The 7,535-nt window shown below is 55.5% G+C and overlaps 1 gene segment (V, D, J or C); it reads right to left on the bottom strand.

Annotated features, from left to right (window-relative positions):
* Positions 1-1,182: 1,182 nt before the first annotated feature.
* LOC307058419 (T cell receptor beta constant 1-like) lies at positions 1,183-3,709 on the bottom strand. The segment is given in 5 exons: positions 3,652-3,709; positions 2,482-2,868; positions 1,683-1,781; positions 1,485-1,591; positions 1,183-1,203 (listed from the first exon to the last, which is right to left on the bottom strand).
* Positions 3,710-7,535: the final 3,826 nt, after the last annotated feature.

Here is a 7,535-nt window from a genome sequence, read left to right as displayed (position 1 = left end):
CCTGCTTCTGGGGTCATTGTGGGGACTGGCTGGGACAACACATGTGCCAGTGCCCAGCCCGAATCCTGGAACAAAGCAGGCTATAAGGACTCCACTTTTCCAACCCTCTCCCAGCTTTCAGAACTGCTTTCTCACCCCCAACGTTCAGCCTCAACTAACTTACCCAGAGCCTCTCTCAATGGTCTGTCTTCTGTCCCCTGCTGGCATTCCTCTCCTCCCTGGGTGCAGTGTTCTACCACAGTGATGGTAACCTGCAGTAGCATTTACCCCAGTGAGAGAACGGTCTCCACCCAAATGGGTGCACTCAACACACTACATCTGGGGGTGACCTGGTCTCCATTCCATCAAGTGATGGAGCCTGTTGGAAGAGACACTCAGGTGCAGCCCCCCAGCCCCCAAGGGACCCTGCTCCCCTTCTGCATTCCTCCCCAGGGCCTGACCCTATGTGTCCCACCTCCGTGAAATCTCCAGGTTTCACACTTCAGTGTTGTCAACTCTATGCCTTCTTTAGGATTCTAACTTAGGCAAAGTAGAACTAACTCTTATGCCCAAATTCTGAAAGCAGACAAGATGGAAGAACCCACACAGATAAACTCTAAATGCGTAAGAAGTGAAACTTGAATCTCGAATTGAGAAATGATCAGACATTCTAACCTACAGGTCGCCCTGTCCTCCGTCTAGCGCTGAGCTGGGGGTTACGGTTCACCTCCATTCATCCTTATGCCATCAATATGCAGGGTTTCCAGAGTCCAGCTCCTTGCCCTTCAAACTAACCCTACCCACTGGGGCCCAGAATACCCAGATGTGGACCATGGGGTCCATCCTCCATCAGGATGAAATGGAGGAATCGACATTGGTCAGAGAGGAGGGTCCAGCACTCTGTATGCCTGAGGGGTGGTGACTTCCCTAAATCAGACGTAGAACAGGGAAGGGTAGAACTCCATAGACACTCCTGGGACACAGTCAAGGCCACCATGACACTTTTATTGCTTCAGTCAATTTCAGATTCAGTGGGGAGGCGCTCAGTCGGCAGGGAAGCTGAGAGAAGGGACAGATATCCATGTAGGAAGGAGATAAAAGGGGGAGAGAGAGGAACTCCTGAGGAACACAGACTGGAAACATGTTAAGTAGCATCCAAGGAGAGGATAAAGAAGGACTCCGGATGCACTTTTGGAGCTGGTCTCAGGAATCCTTTTTCTTAACCTGAGGAAAAGAGGATATTGTCAGGGTGCCAGGGGCCACCGAACAGTACAAGTGGGTCAGAGGAAGCTGACTTTAGGGCCTGATTTTGGGTAGAGCTAGTTGATGCTCCCCATCCTCTAAGGCTACATTCTGAGATGACCTCGGATGTTCTTACCAGTCTGGCAGCCCCACTATAACTCCACTGAGGTGCCAGGACATGACTCTGAGACCCCCTCAGTTACCCTTCATGATATTCCACCCCCTCCCTTCAATCACTTCTCCCATCCTGCCCTCGTCCTTACCATGGCCATCAGCACCAGGGCGCTGACCAGCACAGCATAGAGGGTGGCCTTCCCCAGCAGGATCTCATAGAGGATGGTGGCAGACAGGACCCCTTGCTGATAGGACACTGTTGGCAGGAAGGGAGAGCAGGTAGGTATCTGTGAGCAGGGATCTCTGGTCTCCTTGCCCACGCACCACCGCCCCCAACCATGCCCCACCACGGTTCATGGGTTTTGCATTCTCTGGTTCCAGAACAAAGGCCATGGGAGATGGAGACAAAGGAGCAGGGGGCCACTTACCCGAGGTAAAGCCACAGTCTGAAAGAAAAAAGGAGGAGGGAAATGGATGAGAGAGTGCATCTTCAAAAGCAGATTCAAAACTAAGCCAGCCTTCCTCAGCCCAATAGCTGGCAAGGTGCTAACTCTTGCCAATAACCATGTGAGCTTGGCAGTGGATCCTTCCCCAGTTGAGCCTTCAGATAAGACTCCAGCTTTGGGTGACACCTGATTGCAGCCTCCTGAGGAAGACGAGCCAGCTAAGTTATGCCCAAATTCCTGACCCATCAAAACTATACAATAACAAATGTGTGGTATTTTGAGCTGCTTTAAAAACAACAAAGAAAAACAAAGAACTAAGCCAGACTTGTAGTCAGCACAGACTCCCATGCTCAGGGCAGCCTCTGGTCAGAGTCCTAGCACCGCCTTCCTTCTGTTTTGGCGATGTGGCCACAGCACCCTTGAAGGTCACGGAACATGGCAGCACTGAAGGGGATGAGGACCCACTGCTCAGACCCTGAGCTGTGCAGGCGGGTAGGGAGGGGGACCTTTCAGCACAGCTGAGTTGGGCGCACGGTCTGGGATCTGGAGGAGGAAGCAGCCCGAGGTGCCCTGTCCTCCCTCACGGAGGGCTGCCCACACCCTCCCTTTATTCGGCATCTGGTCTCTCTGCTCTCCCCGCTGGACCTCCCGCTCTGTCTGATCTGCCTCCCTCCTTGCTGAGCCCTCCGCAGCGGCTCACCTGCTCGGCCCCAGACCTCGGCGCTGACGTTCTGGGTGACGGGTTTGGGCCCGTCCTGCTTCCATTCGTCCTCGTCCGCGACCCCGTGGAACCAGGCTTGGCAGCGGAAGAGGTTGCGAGGGTTGTACCAGAAGGTGGCGGAGACCCTCAGCCGGCTGCTCAGACAGTAGCTGGAGTCATTGCGGCTGGGGTCCTCCTTGTGGGGCTCAGGGTCCGTGCTGACCCCTGTCTTGACCTGCTTCCCGTTCACCCACCAGCTCAGCTCCACGTGGTCGGGGTAGAAGCCCGTGGCCAGGCACACGAGCGTGGCCTTCTGGGTCCGGGAGATCTCTGCTGCTGCCGGCTCGAACACAGCCACCTTGGGTGGGGTCACCTTGCTCAGGTCGTCTGGAAGGGAGAGGGGTTGGGAGCACGGGTGTCCGGAGGGCCGGCTGGGTGTGTGAGTTGGGGGCACAGGGAAGGGGGCCACGGGGTCATCGTAAAAGGAAATTACAGGGTAGTAGGTCCTGGTGGTTTGTTTGGGGGTCAACACCAGCTCCTCTGTGATTGTTCTCCCTCGGCCTGCCTGGCCTTTGTATTGACCCTACGACAGGCCTGTCTCCTGTGTCCCCAGCCCCTAAGGTGGCCTTACAAATGGCCCTACCCAACATTCTGAGTGCTGTCTCTTCTTTCCCCTTATATGATTTCTTATCCATCAAGAAAAGCTTACCCGTCTTTTTCTCCCCATAATATGTGGTAGTTATTTAAACAGAGCAGTGGATTGGAAGCAGAATAACGGAATTCAAAGCTTGGAACTGACTTTGCCCACCAACATGACGTTAGACAGTCTCTCACTGTCTCTGCATCACTTTTCCTGCGTGTGAAGGGAGAATCCCAACACCGACTGTCCAGAGCGGGGGTGGAGATGAAAGGATACAAGGATTCAGAAAGCCCCTGCCCTCAGCTGGATTACTTGTATGTGAGTCTCAGGGGCCGAGGAGAAAAGGGGATTTGGGGCTAAGGGGGTCATTTTGTGGGTGGGGTTTTTCTTCAGATGACAATGTACAGGTGGCATATTTGGGGGCACCACGTGAGGACACCTGTATTAGGGTGTGCTCATGAGAATGGGAGCTTTTCTTTCTTTCTGCTGCTTCAGGGGGTCATCCTAGCCATTCCTCTGCCTCCAGGTACCTCTGAGTTTCCTCAGCTCAGACAGGTAGCCATCTCCCTGTGTTTCAAATGCAGGCATCTTCAACCTTCTTTGCCCCCTTTGATTCCATGTATTCTACTTTTCCCTACCAGCAAGCTTCCTAAATAGGCCTCTGAGGTCATCAGAGCAGCTTCTGCTCTCAGCTGTCTCGCTACAACTAAGCCCCTGGTCTGTGGCGTCCTCGAAGGCTCCAGGTGAAGGCATTCCAGTGACCGCCCCTGCGGCCTTTTCATTTGGCTGGCTCATTGCTTCTGGGCCCTCGTACATTCATGTTATCCTGCTCTTTGCTTTTTATCGATGGTTTTGTGTGTTTCTGAGCAATACTGTTAAAAGGAAGACGACTCATTCTAAAGAGATCTAGTTTAGGCTGGAAGATGGAGAAAATGTTCTTCTAAATGACTCTTCCCATTTCCCTGGATGTGACCTGACTTCAGGGCTGGCTTCCTGGGTGTGTGACCTGTGCCCACAGATTCACTTTTCCGAGGTACTGGATCATTAAAGGGCCAGGGCTTGGGACCCAGATTTACCTGGTTCTGAGGTCTCCTGCTTTTCTCCACCCTGGCTGATCACAGAAACCCAGCTTTCCTCTGGGAACAAACACTTCAGCTGATCCCCATTGGCTCCATCTTAATTAGCCTAACTACAAACATGCCTGTTGTCAAATCATCCAGGTAAATATACTAGTATTGAGGGTTTCTTCCCCTCTGGAAGCTCAATACTCCCCACAGCAGGTGACCTTTAAGGTCCTTTTCCAGCACAAAGAACCTAAGATCCTCCAGGGAATGTTCCTCACCTCACAAGCAACATATCTGCATTTTAATGTATGTCCTGTACCACCTAGCTGTTTAACCTAGAAGACATGGCGTGAGGAGGGAGATTTCCGGCTAGGGTATGAGGGGGGTACATTTGGTGAGCAAATCCACCCAGCGGCCCAGGTTCCCACCTAGCCCCCGTGTGCTGTACACACAGCCGCCCTCAGGGGTCTGGGGCTTAGGAAGAGAGGAAGAAGTTTTAAACCTAATTTCAAATCCAAACTTCTAAACAGGAAATCAACAAACCGCGCTGATTTTGATTCTCTCCCTCACTGCCTCCTGTTTCTCTCTCCCACCTCTCTGTTCCACACTCTTGTTTGTCCTCCTTTTTCTCCTCTGTTCAGTGGAAGCCTCCATCTGCACCTCCCAGGAGCCGGCTCTGCAGGGGGCCACATCCTGTGCCCATCCCTGCTTGTTCCTGCCCTTGGGGCTCATCCTCCCCTTTGCATCAGCTACACCCCCTCCTGCCCTTCCCCCAGCCCAGACTGCCGTCCTCGGTCTTTTTCTCCAATCAAGCAGCGCTCAGAGTCCTAATAAATCCTCTCTTCCTCCAGTGCTCACCCTGTCCCTAAAAATCTCAGATACAAAGGGACCAAAGCCCCCCCCTTCCCTCTGTCCAAATTCCCGTCCCGGGAGTATCCCTACCCAATACCCTCCCCACCCAATATTCCCCACCTCCCTTGCAGAGTTGACCCCCAGATGGACAACTGAACACGCGCCCCAGCTCCAGCCCACACCGCCCATCTCTGGGGACCCCCAGGAGCCGGGCTGGAAGGAGCGGAGGCATCCAAATCTTACCTATGACCGTGAGCCTGGTGCCTGGGCCAAAATGCTGCTCATAGGAGCACAGCGAGAAGCCCCGCACTCAAACCCCCGCAGCTCCAAGCCGCTCCCGGGTCCCAGCGCCCAGCTTCAGTGCTGCGAGGGGACCAGGTGCCCGCGTCCGCCCCGCCCCGCGCTCGCCGCCTTCCAACCCGCCCCGCCGCCGCTGCCGGGCCCGCGGACACCCACCCACCACGGTCAGCCGGCTGCCGGCGCCTGCAAAGCATAGCCCCGGGGCTCCCCACCCAAACCGAGGCGCGCCGCCCGCGCTCACCCAGCACCAGGAGCCGCGTGCCCGGCCCGAAGTACTGGGGCTCAGTCACGGCCGCCCAGCGCCGCGCAAAAACCCGCCGCGTCCCCGGCGGCAGCGTCCCCGCTCACCTAGCACCGACAGCCGGGTGCCCGCGCCGAAGTACTGAGTGTCAGTGCTCACAGCTTCAGGGCTCAGCACAAAAAGGGGTCCCGCGGCCCTGCTGGCGTCCTGAACGCCCCGCTCCGCTCCTAACGCCCCAGGGCACCCCGCTCACCTAGCACAGTCAGCCGGGTGCCCGCGCCGAAAACCAGAGGGTCATTGCTCACAGCCCAGAGGCCCAGGACAAAAACCGGCGCTGCCCTCTCCTGACGTCCCGGACTCAGCGCAGGTCCCCACCGACCCCGGGCACAGCCCCAGTGGAGATGGGCAGCTGCCCACGTCTCTCCAGCCCGCCCGGGCGAGCGCTCAGGGACCCCAGCTGCCCCCCTTAGCCAGCACAGTCAGCTTGGAACCATTGCCAAAATACAGCTTCCCGGTGTTCACACAGCTCTGGGGACTCAGGCACAAACTTAGCCTTCCCTGAGAGCAGCCCAGGAGGGTCCAGCGTCCACTCCCCAAAAGCCAGGGTTCAGGCGGTCATCCAGGCTGGGCAGCCCATCCTCCCTCCCCCCGGAGCAGCCTCCTTACCTAGCACAGTGAGCCTGGTCCCTGGCCCAAAGTGCAGCTCACTGTAGGAGCACAGTGGGAAGGGGCTACCAAGAATTCCTCCTCCTTCCTCTCCTCCCCTGGCACAGACTGGAGCCACCCTCCTTCTCCCTGGCTTCTCTCTTCCCACCTCTCTTCAGAACTAGTTGTACACAGAAATCTGGGCCCTGCCTGAGGTCAGCCCAATTTGCAGAGAATCAGCTTGGCTTGGGGACTTACAGTAGTTGTGAAATTGGAAGGGGTATTCATGATGGAGATTTTGCTGGATTGGGAAGTGTTCCAGGCTAGACCCTGCCTCTTACTACTTCTGTGACCTGCAACCTCCCTGGCCTCATTTCTGCAACTGAAAAATGGGGTAATATCTTCCCCACAGCGTTGTTGTGAGTGCTTAACAAATTACACATCACGAAGTACTTTGTCAAAGGGCAAGTTTTGTGAAAAGCGCTCAATCATGATTCCATTTTGTGGCTTGATTCTTCACTTTCCTGGAAGCTGAGTGTGGAGCAGGGAGGGGCAGAGGTGATCACTGAGCCCAGATCCCTGCGAGATCACATCAGGGACCCGCTCAGGAGATCTCTCCCAGCTACTCTCCCCGTGCAGGAGCCCCCCCTGGGCAGGTGGAGCTATTTTCTGAGGCAGGGCTTTTTGTAAAAGCCCTTCCTCTAACTGAATCATCGTGCCCCCCCAAGTCCCCACAATGTTACACTATGATACAAAAATGTCCTCTCCTATTGTCCCCCTCCCCTAACGACTGCGCAGAGGCAGGAAGTGCAGGTGGCAGAGGTTGGTCTGATTGAGTGGGGTGCGAAAAAAACTCAGAGTCATCGAAAGTGGGGAGGGGCTTGGGGAAAGTTAGGGTGCTAGTGGAGGGGGAAGGGGACAGAGAGGCCCCTCCTGGAACCTTCATCACCCTGAGGAGATCTCCTGTGTCATCAGGGCTCCCCTCTGGGACTCACTGTGCCCACCTGCACAGACTGGCATTTATAGTGAGGCGGGTGGGAGGAGCATCCCTAGAACAGGTGATGACAACTTAGGGCAGGAGGACACACAGCCTGGAAAGCTCTGCGATTCCCCATTGCTTCCTGAATAGGGTCCAAGCTCCTTCCCCTTCATTAGTCCACGGACACTTAATGAACATCTACTGTATGCCAGGCCTCATGCTGTTTGCAAGGATAGAGTCCACTCTCAAAGCGGGAAGCCTCAACCTGCCTTTTCAGCCTTATGACTTCCATCTTGGACCTTGCAGCCCTCTGAGCAGAAGTACCCAGAAGTA

This window comes from Hyperoodon ampullatus, assembly GCF_949752795.1.
Source record: "Hyperoodon ampullatus genome assembly, chromosome: 9".
NCBI classification, from domain to species: domain Eukaryota; kingdom Metazoa; phylum Chordata; class Mammalia; order Artiodactyla; family Ziphiidae; genus Hyperoodon; species Hyperoodon ampullatus.
Note: the sequence above shows the minus strand (reverse complement) of the source record. Positions and strands in the feature narration are given on the sequence as shown.